The sequence below is a fragment of the Lithobates pipiens genome, unplaced genomic scaffold (genome assembly GCF_037356315.1).
Source record: "Lithobates pipiens isolate NorthernLeopardFrog02 unplaced genomic scaffold, aLitPip1_a1.2 Scaffold_16, whole genome shotgun sequence".
In the NCBI taxonomy this organism is placed as follows: domain Eukaryota; kingdom Metazoa; phylum Chordata; class Amphibia; order Anura; family Ranidae; genus Lithobates; species Lithobates pipiens.
In genome coordinates, this window is record NW_027507748.1 from 81,704,027 (window position 1) to 81,723,107 (window position 19,081).

The window sequence follows — 19,081 nt, forward strand, 5'->3', positions numbered from 1 at the left end:
TGTTCAGCTGTGTATATGCTAAGTCTCCAGGCTACACACCATTATTGGTAGTGCAAGCGGTCACCTAACAACTAATGATGCTGTGTGGCCTGGCCACCAGCATCCTAGCAACCAAAGACACTGTGTAGCTGCAGCCACCAGCATCCTAGCAACTAATTACACTGTACACTGTTCAGCCCCAGGTGCCAACATGCTAATAACCAATGATGTCGTGCAAACCTGGCTGACAGTGTCCTAGCAACCAATGACAAGGAGGCAGCACAAATGGTTGCAAGAGGCTGCATCCACTCCTGGTAAAGAATTGAATACTGGAAATAAATAAATAAAGTTAGCTATACAAGTTGATTGGCTATAAACTCTTCCAGACACAGTCATAAATATGAATACGAGTGTGGCATTATGAATATTGAGTGTTCAGCTTAATATGTATTTCTTTTGTTTAACAATATAATTAATGATAATCTATGGGTTATGTTAAGAATTTATTATGCTGTTCTTGAAGTGCACAGGTGTATTGTTAAGGCACATAACAGAACTGCCAGCTTCCAGATATGAATGAACACACATATATCACATAATTGCTTCTTTTGTGAATAGAATGATAACACAGGTGAATTGAAATTACAATGAGATGCCAACATTTATTACTTTATTTTAAATCATTATAATGACACATTTATTAGTGCAAACTATGTGCAATAATGATGAAAAAAATAACACGAAAATACATTAAAATTGCAACAATACTTTGTCAAAATAGTGATAGTCAAATACAAAATCCCAACTCTCCTGCTCCTGCGAGCTTCAACAGGCATTTGTGATTGCCTATAATAAACTGCATGCGCAAAGACCTAGCTGTGTAAATGTATGCATGCGAGTATCCATACTACACATCAGGCCCTAAAAGTCTTCTTTTTTTATCCTCTCAAAACTTTCACATATTCATCAATTACCATTACTGATTATTATTCTATATAGCTGTCTGTAAGGTATACAGTAATTTTAAGAACAGTTTAACATATCAATAAGAGGATTTTCCTGTAAGAATCTTATACACATATTACAATTAAAATACAACAAAAAACAAACTTTTAGAATAAGCATAAACCAGGTTTTATCTCTGGAGCACAACAAAACTATATACTGTTTGAAGCATTTAAAAATAAAAAAATAATAATTCTATTGTGATATATGTGTTACAATTTTAATTAAAATTATATTTAACTAAAAACACATGAGTGGCAACCATTCTGTTTTTGCCTTTTTTTTCTAGCATTTATGGAATTCTATCGAAATATTACACTTTGAAAAAGTATATGATAGGTAGCATAGAGAGAGACATAAAATAAGCAAAGGAAAGACACTGCAGCATAGAGGATACCCTCCATTTACTGCATGCTCAAAGATAAAGGGTTAAAAATTGAAAGTTTAAACCTATGACTTTTTTTACATTTTCAATTTTACATTTTTATGTACATGTTTGTCTTACATTATCTGTGATTATATTGCAAAAATAAGTAATTTTTCTATTATTGGATAATAATTTGCTTGGCTATGTTATTAGCTATTTTTGGGCCAACTGTGCTGAAAAATATTATTGGAAGAAAGAAAGAAAGAAAGAAAGAAAGAAAGAAAGAAAGAAAGAAAGAAAGAAAGAAAGAAAGAAAGAAAGAAAAATAGGAGAGACAAGGAGAAAAATAGGAGAGAAAAAGAGAAAGAATGAAGGAAGGAAGGAAAGAAAGAAAGAAAGAAAGAAAGAAAGAAAGAAAGAAAGAAATATAAGAGAAAAAGAGAAAGAAAGAAGGGAAGAAAGAGAAAAATAGCAGAGAAAAAGAGAAAGAAAGAAAAAAAGAAAGAGAAAAATAGGAGAGAAAAAGAAAGAAAGAACCAACTTCTTATGAATATTATATATACATACACATAAAAGGCTAGTTGTGTCACAGACACAGCAATATTTTAGGCAGAATTGTTATGATCAGTATAAATGGAATGTGTTATATGATCAATGCACACTTAAGAACATTTAAAGATCAGAAAAGGTTACGTTTTATAGGTGTTATAGTTTTAATAGCAATGATTTTTGTCTTTTAAAATTAAAATGTACAAATAAGCTGGTGTCAAAACCTAGGTGATCCTTCATTTCCAGCACATTGAGCAAGCTCACATCAGCAGCAGACAGCAGTTAATGTATGCGTCTGGCTCAGTCTGGTCTACCCGCCAGGAATTCATCGAATTGTTAACATCCCTCCTTTTTTGTATGCACTGCACATGATTCTCTTCCTCGCCCTCCCCCCTCCTCCCCTGCCATTCTACAGCTGAGGGTTTATAGCGCTACCATGATATGATTACCTACAATCACATATTTTAGGAGAGATAAAAATATTCTAGCAGATATACTGAAAAATCTGTAAAATTCAAATTACATTTTTATATATAAAAAAAAAATTATATATATATATATATATATATATATATATATATATATATATATATATTTATCTAAGTATTAGGCTTAAGCCATTATACAGAAAAAAATAATAAAAATCACAACGTCAATAATTACTTATTTTGTTAAAACCAATAATTGTTAATATACTATTAATTAAAATAATTGAATTGCAGATTTATAATAAACATATATTGTAATCAGTATAAATAAGAGCAACCTAAATTAAGCGCTTAATGGGAATTAATCTTATCTATAAAGAGCCATATGGCTTAAAAAAATTTGATTAAATGTTATTAACAATAAATTAATTAAATCACTTAAATAGAGTTAGCTGTATTATTAAACACTGTGTGCTGTAGGGTTGCATAAAAATGCATCAACTACATGTAATGAAAATGGATTCTTTATATACTGCTATGAGATATAGATTATATATATATATATATATATATATATATATATATATATATATTATTGTTTTGGATGCTTGGACCTGTAAGGCAGTCAGTTTAATTTTTAAAATCTTTCCCAGTCTTAAACCTTTCATGAACTAGAGTATTAACACAGTATTATTCCTAAATGCATAAATCTTGGTCTTATTATATTGTTATGAAGTTTTTAGAGCTATAGTTATATCATTATGATTTGTGAAATGAATTTTTATATATATATATATATATATATATATATATATATCTTTTATGTTTCATTTCACAAATCATAATTATAGCTTGAAAAACTTAGAATAAGACCAAGATTTATGCATTTAGGAATAATACTGTGTTAATATCCTAGTATTATATATATATATATATATATATAAATAAAACATATATATAAAAAACACACACGTGTGCGTATTATATGGCTACTAGTATATCTTTAAAAAGCAAATTGTCTACATTTTTCAATCAATCTCACTTTACAAATAAGAAAATAACAGGGCCACACAACAACAAACTATATACATTTTTAATGTTATTTACAGAATATGTATTGTAATACAAAAGTAACTATGATCACTAGCATACAATAAATATTTTATAAAAAATAACCTATTTTCGAATAACATAAAAGCATTATATTATAATGCAAGCATTACATTTTCTCTGTAATAATCCCAATGTATGTGAATTCCTATAAAGACAGCAAGCACAGGTAAATGACAATATCCTGTCGCCCTCCCCTCAACATCTTCCCAAAAGAAAGAACATTTTGAAAATAAATGAATTGCTACAGCCACAAGTTACAGAAGTCATGCTTTCAATACCACAGGTACACAATCAATACAGTCCAGAGTTGCTGGTTCCCCTCCGCCTAGGTCCCAAGAGCCAAACTTGTGATCAATACTAAAAAATCCTCACAAGTTAGGGTCTCAGGGACTAGGAAAAGTCCGAGATCATTCCGCTGTGTTCGTCCTTCAAAATCGCGAGAGGGTCTGTTCGTTTTCCGATCGCGAACAATTCCAGCAATTAAAAAATTTAGACAAATACAACATGATGGTAAATGCATTTTGGTGTACATCAGATGTGCTAGATTAAAAGAGAGAGGATGACTTCAAAACATTCACAGTACATTGAGCATCGTTTTCCTAATAAGCCTCAGTATCACTCAGGGACCAAGCAATACATTTCAGCCTCATTTGGCATCCTGTTGCTCACTTGGGCCCTAGGAAACAGACTGCTTTAAATATATTTCCACAAGTAGAAAAAAAATAAAAAAAAAGGAGCAGAAAACAGTCTTTTTTTCTATCTTATTTAAAGGTGTTAAGCTCAAAATCCTTTCCTAAACGTAAATTGGTAAAACCAGGAGCCAGTGTGTGCAAGTTTTAAATGCTGTTGATATAGCTTGAGAACAACGAACAATGTGAAAAAAAAAAAAAAATCTATCACCAGGGGGCTTTCGCTGGTTTTGCATTAAAGAGGTACACCAGAAATCCCAGAAAATTCATAGGACAGACTTATGTCACAGAAGCAAAACATCTTTTCCATTGAAAGTGATTTCCTTGTTCTTTTCTTCGAAAAAAGCAAAAAAAAAAAAAAAAGACAAAAAAAAAAAATGGCCCAGGTAAGGTCTCAGTGCCTGAAGCAAAAGAAAAAAAATATATATATATAGTAGAATCCGAACTATAAAATCTTCATCTTTCCAGGATATTTCTGTTGTAAAAGAGAATACAGTAAAATAAAAAGAGTTAGTCATAGGACAGAGGTATACGCACAATGCTTTCAATTAACATCAGTTAAAAAAAAAAAAGGAACAGCACATAGAAATCAACCTGCAATGAAAAAAGCTGGTGTTGCACCTAATTTTTCGAACAGTGGATTCCATACAAAGCTTTTTTTTTTTTTTTTTGGGTCGCTTAAAATGCTGCAGCTATTAACATTTCCTCAAACGGCAAATGAAACCGTCTCAAATAAGTAGCCTTTATCCAGTTATCAAGCCATTTCGTCTCTTATCTTAAAATGATTTTACATGCAATATTTGAACACAGGCTATGGACGAACAATTAGCATGAAAAATCTGTGCCCTCCGCAGATTCGGCATTAACATAATTACATCCCCCCCCCCACCCCCCCATGGCAGAGACCCATCCTCCTGTGAGAATACATCTGATGCTCCAAAGATTGAAATCAGTCAGGTTTTTGAGGCTGGGAGACATACCTGAGCTTCTCACTCCCAGGCTTGGCTTTTACCTTCCCTCCACGCACGCAGACACGCAGACAGACAGACACACACTTGCAGACACGCACAGACATACACAGAGAGAGAGAGAGAGAGAAAAAAATAAAAATGCAAGCCCAAGCGTTGGATGCTGACTCAGAACAGTTGTGTTTGGAGGGGGTGCAATCGGCTGGTGTTTTCTCTGCACTCATCATTACCATTAACTCAGTCTCTCGTATCCACCCTTTCCTCGACCTGCAGAAATGCAGCATTTGCATGATGCTGGCATCTCAGCCCTTCCAGGTCAGACGCCTCGGGGTGGAACACACACACACACAATACAAGATCTAAGCCTCTCCTAAGATTTCCTTCTGATCTTCCAGCCGCGTTCTCCTCTTAGGGTGCTACCTTCCCACTTCCGCTTATTTGACATCTTTTCGGGGATTAAAAAAAAAAAAAAAATGCCCGTTGTTGAATAAAACGGCTTGCCAAATGGTCCTTCCTGCACCTCTTTTTTTTTTTCCAAAAAAGCCTTAGTCCCCACCCTTCTTTTACACCCCCCCCCCCCCCAAAAAAAAACAATAAGTAAGATCTCCCAAAGCAGTGGTGGAAATAGGCTGTGACATACAGACTTTCATCCTCAGTTCTCAGGCTGAAGAATAGCAAGTGATCCAGCCACGCACGTGACGTGGTGAGACATAATGCCAGCAATTCTTTTACAGTCTTAAGAGTTTATTCTACGCCTTTTCAGGTCCTCACCCTCCTCACTGAGCAAATGCTTGTGGAAACAATGCTTGTCTATAGTCCGGTTGCCAAACAATGCTATGATCAAGCATTTTATCACTGCTCCGTCAAGAAATCAAACTTGCTGCTTTCAATAACACTACAGCTTTGGGCAACGGAGCGGCTATTTTCTTCCTTTAGATCTACCCAACTGATGAGGCTTGTTTTTTTGTTTTGTTTTTCCGGCAGTTTCCAGCACCTAAAAGCAGCGGCTTCTGATCAATATAAGGGAGGACAATAGTTTAAAACCTGCCAGGGTGACAGCAAAGTAAATGGATCTTTGCAGACACACATTGATGCTAGGCACCCAGGATTTTTCATTAGCGTTCATATAAATAAAACATTAGTGCATGTAGACACTTGAAAGCTGTAGCATTGCTTTACTCCAGCTGATATCCTGCTACATCTCTACACATGAATCTTCTTTGTTCTAGGAATCCATGACACACCTAGATCCCTACAGAGCTGGAGTTAAAAGCTATTCCTCTAGACACTGCTCCTCTGTTCACTTGGAAAATTAGGAACAAAGAAGAGACAGCTACACAAGCACCGGCTAGAACCCACTGCCGTCTCTTGGTAAACAAAAGTCAAGTTTAAAATCCCAGCATGCACTGCAACATTGCAGTACTTCCGTAAGTAACCTACTGGTGTAATAATAATATTCACAATAATAATAAATGGCAACAATACTTAGCATTTTTAGGGAAAAGTTCCATGTTTCCTTTGTAACAAATAAAAAAAAGTTACAATATTTGTAGACTGATTATAACAAAATAAAAAAAATCTGTAAAATTGTAAAAAAAAAACAAAAAAAACATACAAAGTCAAACACATACATAAACCGCACAGACAAGCATGCATGCAGCAAATTATTCATCGTCAATACGGTTGAGACGGACGTCAGGCTCAGTTTAATGATATACGTACATTAGACAGCCTTCACTTCTTAATGTCCTTGTGCTGGAACTCACCCTTGCTCCAGTATCCCTTCCTTTGTGCCTCTTTTGCCCCTGTCTACTTTTACCCACAATGCCCTGGTTAAATAAATGTCATGACCTCGCTACAGCTATCAGACGTGAATAAAAAAAAAAAATAGAAAAAAAAAAAAAAGTCAGACACTGTTTAAAAAATTGAACATGCGCTCTCAACTAAACTGCCTCCTGGTACAGGTTTGTGGGCAGGCCCCTTAGAGGAGCTGTCTCCTGCTCCACCAATCAGGGAATGCCAATGCAAATGTTAGACATGTTGTACGCCAGCCCAATGTCTGGCATTGTACAGAATGCAAAGCAATGGTTAAACGATGTATAGATAACCTAAATGTTTGTTTTTTCTTAGAGCCAACAAAACCTTTCAAAGCAACAAAGCATGCCCTGGGTGATAGATGTCCAAATCCATAATGAGGGGCAACAAAAAAAAAAAAAAAATCGAATAAGCATACTGTATTTTTTTAAACAAAGCGTTGTCACAGAAACATCAGAGATATTAAAAAAGAAGCCCCTTTTAGGGCCAGGGGACTTGGCGGACCTGACTCAATCAATAATTGTCTGCTGAGAGATGCTGTAATCTATCAAGTCAATTACCTTTGCTAGCATACATCTGATCTGATTGTCTTCTAGTAACATTAACCCTTGAATGATTTTCTTTTTAATCTCACAGCATGAGTAAAGAAGCTAGGATAGAAAAGATGATATGGGCTGTGCCTGTGTAGAATTACTATAACCTGAAGATAAGATACACTATTGTGGTATACAGATACGAACATACGATACAGTTATTTTACAGAAAAGGAGGCATTGGTACTATAATACATGTGATTAGCCTTAAGAAATGAGTATGGTAGCAAGGTATTAACTGTAACAATATAATACAAAAAGCAGAAATACATTGTAAAGTGATAAAGCAGTTTTAACAGGTCAACAATGCTTTGTTTGGCCTCTTGCACACTGCTACCTGATAAGGAATTTTTTTTTTTACTGATCTAAATGCAGCCAATTGTTTTCAATGTGCCTGTACACACAGGCACATAAAAATGCATTGCGTATTGATCAGTAGAGAAAAAAAAATGCAAAAATTTGAGTTGTTGATTAGTATTTTTGTGTGTATACCCATAAATACGCACAAATACGGGCAAATCCCAAACTTCCTGCTTGTATGTGCATGTTTCCAAATACACGGAAGTGGTATACAGCCCATCCTCGTGTTTTTTCTGCCAGAAATGTGTGATGCTCTTACATCAGTACAGTGTGCAAGAGTCCATTAAAAAAAAGAAAGTTATCAGTGTTTATGTATACATTTGTTAAAAAGCGCAGCTTAATGTAAATATTTTTAATATTAATGTTTTAAAAATCTTGTTCCCATCTATAATATCATTATTTGCTATGGAGAAGAGACGCTTTAGACAACATATAATAGTGATATATAAATACCGGTACCTAAATGGTGACTCTAGCATAGGGAACAAAGTTTTCCCTTTAACCACTTCAGCCCCGGAAGGTTTTACCCCCTTCCTGACCAGAGCACTTTTTGCGATTTGGCACTGCGACGCTTTAACTGACAATTGCGCGGTCGTGCGACGTTGCACTCAAATAAAATGGACATCCTTTTTTTCCCACAAATAATGCTTTCTTTTGGTGGTATTTTATCACCTCTGCGGTTTTTATTTTAAATAAACAAAAAAAAGAGTGTCAATTTTGAAAAAAAAACGCATTATGTTTTACTTTTTACTATAATAAATATCCCCCAAAAATATAAAAAAAAAAAAATTTTTCCCTCAGTTTAGGCCTATAGTCCTATATGTATTCTTCTGCATATTTTTGGTAAAAGAAAATCGCAATAAGCGATTATTGATTGGTTTGCGCAAAAGTTATAGCGCTTACAAAATAGGGGATAATTTTATGGCATTTTTATTAATATTTTTTTTTTAAATGGCGGCGATCAGTGATTTTTATCATGACTGCGACATTATGGCGGACACATTGGACATTTTTGACACATTTTTGGGACCACTGTCATTTATACAGCAATCAGTGCTATACCAATGCACTGATTCCTGTGTAAATGACACTGGCAGTGAAGGGGTTAACCACTAGGTGACAGTGTAGGGGTTAAGTGTGTCCTAGGGGCATTTTTCTAACTGTGGGGGGCGTGGCTGTGTGTGACACATCACTGATCTCTGCTCTCGATCACAGGGAGCAGAGATCAAAGACACTGTCACTAGGCAGAACGGGGAGATGCTTGTTTACATTAGCATCTCCCCCATTCTACCTCCCCGCGAGGAGATCGCGACGATCGTGTCCGTGGGATGCACGACCTGACTCACAGAGCTTTCCGAGGGCGTGCGCATGCTGACCGCCACTTAAAGGGCAACGTACAGGTACGTGATTCTGCCTGCACAAGCCCTTCTGCTGGCGTATATCGGCATGAGGTAGTCGGCAAGTGGTTAAGGGAGCTTAAAGGGATTGTAAAGGTTCAGATTTTTTTTTTATAAAAATAACAAACATTCATACTTAAGGGTTTTCCACAGTGCAGGCCCGATCCTCCTCTTCTGATGCTCCTGCCTCATCCCCTTCATTACGTGCCCCTACGGAGAGCGGCTTTCCATGGGGGCACCCATGCGGGCACACTCTAGAGTCCTGCTGCTAAGTACATTGACACAGACAGTGGGACTCTGCCCCGCCCCCCCCTTGCTCCAGTTTCACTGAATTTGATTGACAGCAATGGCTCCTGCTTCTATCAATCTATCCAATAAGGACAGAGACAGTGGCTGGAGGTGCTGGGCTTGTGCACGTCTCTGGAACGGATGGGCTCAGGTGACAAAAAGGTGGGGAGGGGGACTCTAGGGGCAGCAAATAAGGTTTTTCACCTTAATGCAAAGAATGCATTAAAGTGCAAATCCTTGAGACTTTACAATACTTTTAAGAAGCCAGATGGCCAACCAATAAAATTAAAGGAAAGGCGATTAAACCTTAAACTGCGTAGAGGGTTCTTTATAGTCACATTGGTAAAGATGTGGAACTCCCCCCTGCAATTGGTGGTGTCAGTGGGAGGTGTTGATAGTTTGAAAAAACATGAGCATCTTAACAAACGCAATATACAGGCATATGGGAAACGGTATTGACATAAACGCTCGACACACACCCACACAGGTTGCACTGGATGGACTGGTGTCTTTATTCAACCTTAGAAATTATGAAACTATGTAACTATATCAGTCGGCATAGATATTTACATACTTATGTTGATAAAAGATACAAGTTCATTAAAGACCTCCATATACTATAAAGACACTTAAAGGAGAAGTCCAGCCTGAGCTCGTTTGGGCTTCTCCTCTGGGTCACAGGGGTGCAATTTGTTTTGCACTCCTGTGACCCGTTTTCAGCAGAGAGCGGGCTGAAGTCCACTCTCTGCTGACTTCACTGATTTCAGTCCAGGCACTGCATCATCGCAATAATAAAGTCTGGATCCGCCAGGTGCCTGGACTGACACCCGTCTCAGCCTCTCAGAGAGCCGCTGAGTGCCTGAAATGGTCCGCTCCGCCCCTCCACAGCTCAACGCTCCAATGAGCGCAGAGGGAGATGAGCAGAGAGCTGTGACTGACAGTCTGCAGCTCTCTGCTCATGGAGCTCTGAAAACTGAGTGATCGGCGATGTTCGATCGCTGAGTTTTCAGTGTAGATTCACCAGGGGACAGATTCAGCATCAAACCCATGCTCCATCCACCTAGGTAAGTATGAATGAGGAAAAAAAAATCCCATACCCTCAGTTAATCTAGAGGAAGCCAAATAACCTCTAAACAAGTCCGTTCTAACATTTAAAAAAAGCACAGTCCGATTTGCTCCAACATGGGAAACAAAATGCAAAAATTCAATTTGGCTGGCTCAGCAGGGGCTGGCCGAATTTTGATCAATGTGTAGCCACTGTGGTTGAAATTAAGTCAATCTACTGATTGATTTCTGTTCAATCACCGTGTGGGTATATTTTCATTCGATCAGTGCCACGTGCAATAGGCTACAGTGCTGATCTATGTATACGTACAGTGGGGGAGTCTCCTCGCTATCAGAATACAATAGCACAGCAAGGAGGATTCCCGCATCCACATCAAATGTGTGAATGGGGGAAGCGGATCCGTTTTTTCATTCCACCCTGTGTTTAAAAAATAAACTGACCCATGTATAGTTAGCTTGATAGTAGTACTACTAATAGTACTACTATACCTCTAATCTACAAGTTTATAAATTTAATACAAAAATGAATAAATAAAAGAAAAAATGTGAAAGACATTTAAAAATATTTCTTTAAGATAAACACTGCAATAATTCAAAATATTTGCTCACTGAAAGTGCACCTTCTTTTCCTCCTAAGACTTGAGAACTAGGGGCATGTTTTAAAGCATTGAACGTGACATTTAAAAAACTCTTTCTGCAGGTAAATCAATGACTGTAACATAAAACACATTCAACAGGAAGCTACACCTGCATAGGACACAAAGATAATAAAGCAGAACTATAGGATACAGATGTGATATTGGAGAATAATAGAAAACAGAGGTGACATAGTAGAACTATAGGATACAGAGGTGATATTGAAGAACTTTCAGATACAGACATAATATAGTAGAACTATAGCATGCACATAGGATATAGTGGAACTATAGGATACAGATAAGATATAGTGGAACTATAGGATACAGGTAAGATATAGTGGAACTATAGGAGGTATTATAGTAGAACTATAAGATACAGAGGTGATATAGTAGCGCTATAGGAAACAGAGGAGATATTGGAGAACTATAGGATACAAAGAGTAGAACTATAGCATACCGAAGTGATGTAGCATGCAACTATAGGATACAGAGGCAAAGCTCCCAATTGACCCATATTTGGAACAAAGTACCTCTGTCCCTCTTTTCTCCTCATTTGCCCTCCCCCTGATCTATATAAATGTAAATAAAATGCACTTTTTATTTTTCAAAAAGTGTTTCCTGGTGCTAAACCTTTCATCCAATTTCTAAATTGCTGCATTTGTAAATGTCAAAGGCCAGTATAAATTAATGGTATTGGTAAAAAAAAAGTGTGGGTTTAACTAATCTTTTTTGGTATAAATCTCCTTTAAGAGGGCGTGGCAGGGGTGTGTGTCCTATGCCTACATACTTTTGCTAATGTGTGTGGTGTCCCTCTTTCCCATCTCAAAAAGTTTGGAGGTATGCAGAGATGATGCAATAGAACTATAGGACACAGAGGTAATATAGTAGAAATACAGAATACAGCAGTGATACACTAGAATTATAGGATATAGAGGTAATAGAGTAAGACTGTAGGATGCAGAGGAGAGGAGATATTGGAGAAATATAGGATACAAAGGTAATATAGTGAAAATATAGGATGCAGAGATGATATGGTAGAACTATAGGATACAGAGGTGATATTGGGAAACTACAGGATGTAGAGGTAATACAGTTTAGTAGAAATATAGGGTACAGAGGTGATATAGTAGACCTATATGATACACAGAAAATACTGTATATTAGAACTATAGTATACAGGGGTTATATATGAGAAATATAGGATACAAAAGGTAATATAGTTAAAAATATAGGTTACAGAGGTGATATATTATGTACAGGAAGCCAAAGTTGGGTCCAGGAAAGCAGGTATAGTTCCCCAGTATTTGGGTGGTGGTTCCTTTAAGAGGACAGTCAGAAAACATTGTTGCATACTTAGGGGTTATCACCTATGCAGGGTGAGTTGTTCTGGGGTAGTCCAGGTGGAGAGAAAAAAATATTTTTCTGAATGGTAAGTCCTCATTTGGAACCCAGAATTCTGAGGATCGGAGAGACCTTTGGGGGGGAAAAGAACCTCCAAATTTTGATTACAAGGACTTTGGTCCTGAAAGTGCTAACCTGTCTGCATGGGAATCCAGAAAGAGAAGAAGAAACAGCCAGTCACCTGTCTCTGAGTGAGGAGTGTGAGCATGAGTGCGGCCGAGACAAGGCTGCTGAACTGTGGAGACCTCTTGTTTAGGCCCACTGAGATGGATGGGAGCTTTCAAACGCCCTGTAAGGGACGAGTGTGACTGGAGGTGAGCCAACCCTTGATTTTGTTGTACCAACCAATTGATGAACTATTTTGTTTTCCAAAGAGAAGCTATTTTTATGTTTGCCTGTTTCTTGAAAATAAAAAGCACTGTTTGCTTTAACCAATGTGCCTGGCTGATGATCTCAGGCTCCTCAAGTTCACAAGCAGAACTATAAGATACAGAGATGATATAGAAGAAATATAAGATACAGATGTGTTATAGTGGAACTATAGGATAAGGAGGAGATAGTGTAGAACTATAGGATATAGAGGTGTTATAATAGAACTACAGGATACAGAAATGATATAGTAGAACTATATGATACGCAGGAGATATAGTACAATTATAGCATACCGAGGTGGTATAATAGATATATAATAAAAACTATAGGATACAGAGGTGCTATATTAGAACTAGACAGTAGGATATAGAGGTAATATAATAGAACTATAGGATACAATGGTAAACACATTCACCAAGAAGATACACCTGCATAGGATATAGAGATGACATAGTAGAGCTATAGGATACAGAGGTGATATTAAAGAACTTTTGGATACAGAGGTAATATAGTAGAAGTATAGCATACAGAGGTGATATAGTGGAACTATTATTCTTATTATACAAGATTTATATAGCAAATAAAATAAGCAAAATGTTGTGCTGTCATTATTGTGATAAAGAAAATCAATATGCAAATAAAACAGATATTTTTCATTATTTGCATATTGATTTTCATTATCACAATAATGACAGCACAACAATTATCTTATTTTATTTGTCTTATGGTGTGTACATACATATGAGTGCAGCTGTTGGGTCATATATTTATATTCATTGAATCACTGAGCGCAGAATTTTATCATTTATACAGGATTTATATAGCACCAACAGTTTACGCAGTGCTTTACAACATAAGGGCAGACAGTACAATTACATTACAGTTTAACCGATTGCCGGCTCTCGTTCTGGGCGGGCATCATATGACGTCCCTCCATTTAAACAGGGAATTCATGCGATCGTGTGAGCGCATCCCTGTTCGTTCGGTGGCGGCATGTCACGGGGACACCGCTCGCCACCGAGGGGAGTGCACAGCCATTGGACATTGCTGTTTACCATGTGATTGGCCGTGATGAAGTCACGGCCAATAACAGGTGGTACCGCCACACTTTGCACGGCACATGCGCGCAATCTCGAGCACACTGCGTGTGCACATCGGTGGCGGCATGTTCCTGGGAACACTGCTCATCACTGACGCTGGTAAACAGCCATTGGCCGGCGGCTGTTTACCACATGAGCGGCTGTGATCCTTTCACAGCTGATCACTAAATGTCAACAAACCGCAGTAATGAGATGTTACCGGGTTCTCCTCCTCACACACCAATCGTGTATGAGGAAGAGATTGTGGTAACATCTCATTACCGCTTACAATGTACACCAATCACACTGATTGCTCCCCCCCAATAAAGAGGACTTGTCATCACCCATCAAAGTACCTGTCACAGTTCATATGAGTACCTGTCACAGTCCATATGAGTACCTGTCACAGTTCATCTGAGTACCCGAGTACCTGAGTACCTGTCACAGTCAGTATGAATACCTGAGTACCTGTCACAGTCCATATGAGTACCCGAGTACCTGTCACAGTCCATATGAGTACCGAGTACCTGTCACCACCCTTCAAAGTACCCGAATACCAGTCACCAGCCTATCAGAGTACCCGAGTACCTATCTGTAGCCCATCAGATTACCCGAGTACCTGTCACCAGGCCATCAGAGTACCCGAGTACCTATCTGTAGCCCATCAGAGTACCCAAGTACCTGTCACCAGGCCATCAGAGTACCCAAGTAGCCCCAGCCTCATAGAACAGGGCTCACAATTTTAAGTCCTGAGCCACTAGCCAGGCCTTAAAAGTTACTCGCCACCAGTTGCCCCACCCAACCCCTCCCATGCCACACCCCTAAACACGCCCTCATGAAATTACATTGTTAAATGTTTTATGCAGAATTAAGTTCTAAAAATAAATATTAACAACAACGTTAACAATATTAACATAAAGCATATCATTACCCATCAGTTCAGCCTCATCGGTGCTCATTAGTGCAGCCTCACAGTACCCATCAAATGCAGTTTTACAGTGCACATGAATGCAGCCACACTGTGCCCATCATTGCAGCCTCACTGTACCCATCAATGCAGCTTCACTGTGCCCATCAATGCAGCTTTACCATGTCAATGAATGCAGTCTCATTGTACCCATAAATGTAGCTCACTGCACCCATCAATGAAGCTCACTGTGCCCATAAATGCAGCTCACTGTGCCCATAAATGTAGCCTCACTGTGCCCATAAATGTAGCCTCACTGTGCCCATAAATTCAGTTCACTGTGCCCATAAATGTAGCCACACTGTACCCATAAATGTAGCCTCACTGTGCCCATAAATGTAGCTCACTGTGCCCATAAATGCAGCTCACTGTGCCCATAAATGTAGCTCACTGTGCCCATAAATGCAGCCTCACTGTGCCCATAAATTCAGCTCACTGTGCCCATAAATTTAGTCATACTTTGCCCATACATGTAGCCTCACTGTGCCCATAGATGTAGCTCACTGTGCCCATAAACGTAGCCTCACTGTGCCCATAAATACAGCTCACTGTGCCCATAAATGTAGCCACACTGTGCCCATAAATGTAGCCTTACTGTGCCCATAAATGTACCCACACCTTTCCCATAAATGCAGCCTCACTGTGCCCATAAATGTAGCCACACTGTGCCCATAAATGCAGCTCACTGTGCCCATAAATACTGCTCACTGTGCCCATAAATGTAGCCTCACTGTGCCCATAAATACTGCACACTGTGCCCATAAATGTAGCTCCCTGTGCCCACAAATACTGCTCACTGTGCCCATAAATGTAGCTCACTATGCCCTCAAATACTGCTCACTGTGCCCATAAATGGAGCTCACTGTGCCCATAAATACTGCTCACTGTGCCCATAAATATTGCTCACTGTGCCCATAAATATAGCTCATGGTGCCCATAAATGTAGCTCACTGTGCCCATAAATGTAGCTCACTGTGCCCACAAATACTGCTCGCTGTGCCAACAAATACTGCTCGCTGTGCCCACAAATACTGCTCGCTGTGCCCATAAATGTAGCTCACTGTGCCCACAAATACTGCTCACTCTTCCCGAGTATGGAGATACCACTGTCTCACACATGTGGTATCTCCATACTCGGGAAGAGTAGCAGAATGTATTTTGGAGTGTAATTTGTTTTATGCATATGCTCTGTGTGAGAAATAACCTGATATTATGACAATTTTGTAAAAAAAAAAATATTAATTGCAAAGAATTGTGAGAAAAATTACTACTTAAAAAAAACTCATCATGCTACTTAATACCTTGGAATGTCTACTTTCTAAAAATGGGTCATTTGGGGGGTATTTGTACTTTTCTGACTTGTTAGTGACTTAAGAAATGAGATACACCTGATGTACTGAAGGCTTGATCAGATGTGATAAATTTTCAGTGATTGGCACAATAGTTTGTAGACTGTATAACTTTCACAAAGACCAAATAATATACACTAATTTGGGTTATTTTTTTTTACCAAAGATGCGTAGCAGTATAAATTTTGGCCAAAATGTATGAAGAAAAATTACTAATTAGCAACATTTTAAGACAGAAAAAAAAGAAAAAGGCATTTTGTTTCTTAATATTTATGGTCTTTTTTTGTTTTTAGCACAAAAAACAAAAAAAAAAAAACCTAACTGAGACAGAGGCGATATAGTAGAACTGTAAGATACAGAAGCGATATAATAGAACTATAGGATACAGAGGTTACTATGTGATACAAAAAGTTGCAATGTTACTACAAAATATAGAGGTGCTACAGTGTTACCATGACATATAGGGATGAAACAAATGCGATAAAGTGTTAAGCTGACCATAGATTGATCGAAATGTGGCCAGTTCAGTGGGGAGTCAACTCCAACTCGATCCATCTATGGCCATTTCCTGCTCAACAAAAGTCTATCTAGTGATATAGGCATTTCTGCTGTCAGAATACACTAGAGCAGTGATGGCGAGCCTTGGCACTCCAGATGTTTTGGAACTACATTTCCCATGATGCTCTACTACACTGCAGAGTGCATGAGCATCATGGAAAATGTAGTTCCAAAACATCTGGAGTGCCAAGGTTCGCCATCACTGCACTAGAGTATAGGGGAGGATTCCTCCATCTACCTCACTTGTGTGGATACAAGAATCTGTTCCTTTTTTTTCCCGATCAGATCGATGGCTGATCGAAAAAAAAAAAAATACATCTATGTGCAGTCTTACAACAAGATAAAGGATGTTGCCTACAAAGATACATAGATGACACTTTTAATACATGGTTGCAATGACAAACATATACATGTAGTGATAAAATACAGTGATACTGTGAGATATAGAGGTGACACAAGGATACTATAACACACAGTGATGAGATAACATTATTTTAAACAGTGAACTATAAACATGCAGATAATAACAGGATAAAGTGTCGGCAGATAGAGTACTTATATTTATTATGTGATAGTGATAAAGCAATCACATATAGTATATAATGGTATCACTAGTGTAAGGATGAGCTCAGGCGTGTTCGCATACTCCATGTGCAGAACCCGCCAGGAAGTCGGCACTGCGCTAATTACAGGCAGTGAGACATTGCCCATTCTCTGCAGCTGCACAACCGGCAATGTCTCACTGCCTGTGATTAGCGCAGTACTGCACTGACTTCCTGGCGGGCTCTGCACGTGGAGTATGCGAACACGCCTGAGCTCATCCTTACACTAGTGTGACAATGCTGCTTTCTAAAAAAAAAAGAAGAAGAAAAAAAGGAATGAGGTAGTTGCCAGATGGTACTTCCTCTGTACACATTTTAAGTTAGACTGATTGGATAGTCTGATCAGACAGATGTTAACCTGTTAACATTAGCCACACCTACTTCTTGCTAAATCCTGCCCACTGTAGCCAAAACCCAATTCAGTTCTGGTCAATTAGCAGTTTGTTTGGGTGCAGCTATCAGAAATGGGTGCGGATCAGCCTGGCAGAACCTAATTTACTTAGGCCCCTTTCACACTGGGGCGGTGCGGGCGTCGGCGGTAAAGCGCCGCTATTTTTAGCGGCGCTTTACCGTCGTTTTAGCGGCGGTCTGCGGACGCTAGCGGGTGGTTTTAACCCCCGCTAACGGCCGAAAAAGGGTTAAAACCGCCCGCAAAGCGGCGCTTTGCCGGCGGTATTGCCACGCTGTCCCATTGATTTCAATGGGTAGGAGCGGTTTAGGAGCGGTGAATACACCGCTCCTTCACCGTTCCAAAGATGCGGCTAGCAGGACTTTTTTCACTGTCCTGCCAGCGCACCACTCTGGAGTGAAAGGGGCCGGTTTTTTTCAGGCGCTACACAGGCGCTATTTTTAGCACTGTAACGCCTGAAAACCGCCCCAGTGTGAAAGGGGCCTTACAGTTAACCCAGGCATGCGTGTCCTTAGTGTGGTTCAGCTGGAGGACGCACACCTCTTCCTGATTTTGTCCAACAGTGTGAGTTCTGCTGGATTATAAATGCTTTGGTATTGTAAGCTCTAATGAGCAGGGCCCACCGATTCCTCCTGTATTGAATTGTATTGTAACTGTACTGTCTGCCCTCACGTTGTAAAGTGTCGCACAAACTGTTGGTGCTGTATAAATCCTGTATAATAATAATAATAATATAATAATAAGAAGAAGAATGTGCCACCTGATAAATGACAGAACTTGGGTGCCACATCGTACATTGATATAAGCACCAGACTACTGTGCGAGACCTAATAACCTTAGTTATGGCAAGGGGGACATTGTTTTATGTAGACAGTAAGATATATATATATATATATATATATATATATATATATATATATATATATATATATATATATATATATATATATATACACATATACACACACAGTATCTCACAAAAGTGAGTACACCCCTCACATTTTTTTGTAAATATTTTATATTTTTCATGTGACAACACTGAAGAAATGACACTTTCCTACAATGTAAAGTAGTGAGTGTACAGCTTGTA

The 19,081-nt window shown here is 38.5% G+C and overlaps 1 long non-coding RNA gene across 1 annotated transcript in view; it reads right to left on the reverse strand.

Moving 5' to 3' along the window:
* Window positions 1-615: 615 nt before the first annotated feature.
* LOC143981884 (uncharacterized) overlaps window positions 616-19,081 on the reverse strand; it is a 505,337-nt gene continuing 486,871 nt past the window's right edge. Inside the window, exon 8 of the long non-coding RNA XR_013274374.1 lies at window positions 616-4,605. This is a non-coding gene — a long non-coding RNA (uncharacterized LOC143981884). The remainder of the gene's footprint in view (window positions 4,606-19,081) is intronic.